Raw genomic sequence first — 2,686 nt, forward strand, 5'->3', positions numbered from 1 at the left:
CTCCTTAGTTTCAACACAAACACAGCATTACTGCAATATTTAATTTATTTTTCCTTCATGTTTGTATAATTTTTTTTACCTCCAATAGTATTTTTCTAGATTTGTTTTGTTAGCTGAGAGTTAGACCACCTACCATATAGCCGTCCACGGACAGACAAAGAGATAGATAGATAGATAGATAGATAGATAGATAGATAGATAGATAGATAGATAGATAGATAGATAGATAGATAGATAGATAGATAGATAGATAGATAGATATTTCAACTTCAAGTTTTGTTTTGAAAGGGACAGGAAAATACTTTAGTGGGCTACTTTAAAACTATATTCTGAATACAAAGTTTGAGGTAAAAAAATGGTTACATTATATGTCAGAATTAACTTTACACACTAGACTTCTGTGATGGGCTCATATAAGATGATTCTTGTCATTGTAATATGGCCTACGCTCTCTGTATCTGTTCGAAGCAGAACATTAAGATCCAGTGTGTAATGTGACTACTGAAAGTGGACAAAACCACAGTTACACTGACCAGATATCAGGCTTCAAAGGGCCTCGCCGGCAAGAGGATGGAGTAGAGATTAAATGCTAAACACACACACAAAGAGCAGAAAGAGGGATGAGAGATGTGGACCTTGTCCGACAGCTGAGATATAGCACAAGAGCCCTGGGGAGTTTCAGGGGATTTCCACGGAGGGAATTAGACACATTGTCTGATTTACACTAACACTTTGGCTAAACTTACGATAAAAGTTCACAAAAAGAAATCCATATGTCTTTGTTTTTGAGTTTGCCGATTTTTTGTCAAGCAAAAACAATATTGCTAAAAAGTCTAGAACACCATAAATTAATTTATTGAAAGTAAGTGCTTTTAATAATTAACTACAAAACATTCCCTCTTAGATGGAGAACAAAAGAAAGACATGAAGTACACAATGACTTTTGACTTGAAAAATTAAGCTGTTGGTGATCAAGGACGGATGAGGAGTTTTAAAAAAAAATAGGGCAGCCAGAGGGACTGGCTGAGACAAAACACATTAATTTTTTATCTTTTTTTTTCACTGAGAGCAGAGCTAAGGAATGCAAAGAGGAATCTGGAGAGAGATAACGAAGAGAGGAAAGTGGATGGTACTGTACTGTGTGAGTTTGATTGTGCAACTGTTCGTGTCTGCTCGGGTCTGGTTTTTTTAATCCCGTATGATTTTGGCTAGTAAAAAATTATCATCAAAAAGCGCCATTTTGGTTCTAATGTACTATGAAACCTTCTTGTAGGACATGCACCGTTATGAAAAATAATTTCCATGCTTCAATTTTCCTTTGGTTTTGTTTGTTTTTTCTTCACACTTGAATGTTTCAAATAAAATTGTACATCAGGCTAACATGACAAAAGAAAATATAAAGAACAGTTTGGTTTTCGATATTGATTGCATTCAGTAAGGCTAAATGAAATCTAAATCAGCCTGGTACTATGTGTAAAAAAAGAACTTAAACGGAACCTGTCAAAAATGATAAAGAAAGCTATAAGATATATTAAAAACAAGACATGTCATATGCCTGATATGAAAGAATGCAAAAACAGTGACTATGCAAAGTCATTGACCTCTGTCTGTCTGGAAAGAGTCAGAAATCAATTTCAAATGATTTGGGACTCCAACAAACTAGAACAAGAGTCATTGAACAAGAGGAGAAACATAGAAAAGTAGTGAGTGGTCTCAGTTGTGGCCAACCCATACAAGAGGTCACAAAGGAATCAAGGACAATGTCTAAATCACTGCAGGCCTCACTTGTGTATGTTAAGTTGAGTATTCACAACAACAGCGTTCAAAAATAGGAAAGACATTTGACCATAATGACATCCATGGAAGGGTTCCAAAGCCAGAACCACTGCTGATCAAGAAGAACCTAAATGTTTTTCCCACATCTATATGTCTTTTGGTAACAACACTTTGGGTGAAATACTCTGTGGACTGGCAAGACAAAAGTTAGTATGGTGTGAGACCCTTTACAACTTGTGCATAACTAATACAGAGAAAAAACATCATCCCAAAGGTCAAACATTGTTGTGGTAGTTTGATGATCCGGAGCTGCTTTGCTGCTTCAGAACCTGGACGACTTGATGGAATTGATGGGACCATGAATTCTGCTTGCTTCTATGAAATCCTCAATGTGAATGTGTGGCCACCATGCAAGTACACTCATGTTAGCGAAGCAGCATGAAGCACACTAACACATCTACCTCTGAATGACTAAAATGATTTTGGAGTGGCCTAGTTAAAGTCTGGACTTAACTCAGCCGCTCATGTTTGAAAACCTTCCAGTTTTGCAGAAATAAACATTTATGCAATGAAGAAAGGGCCTGAACTGGGAGTTTTGGCAAACTTTTAGTGACACTTGACCAATCATTAAGTTCAGTAGCGTTTGGTAGCTTTAGCTACCTTTTTCTCTTATCAAATGAAAGTGTCATTTTTCGTCTGATGTAATATTTTTTGATGATCTTTGCACATATTTTTAAGATTTAAAAATATTTGTTTGCGATTGCTTCAAGTTGTCAAAAACTGATAACAAGGGTTCTTATTTCCAGTCTGCAATGGGGAATTTATTTTATTACCCATATTGTAGCCTTTAATTAAAAGCATTTGATCAAATAGCAACAAAGACAACAAATGAAAGACTGCAAGCTTTTAC

The sequence above is a fragment of the Xiphophorus couchianus genome, chromosome 2 (assembly GCF_001444195.1).
Source record: "Xiphophorus couchianus chromosome 2, X_couchianus-1.0, whole genome shotgun sequence".
In the NCBI taxonomy this organism is placed as follows: domain Eukaryota; kingdom Metazoa; phylum Chordata; class Actinopteri; order Cyprinodontiformes; family Poeciliidae; genus Xiphophorus; species Xiphophorus couchianus.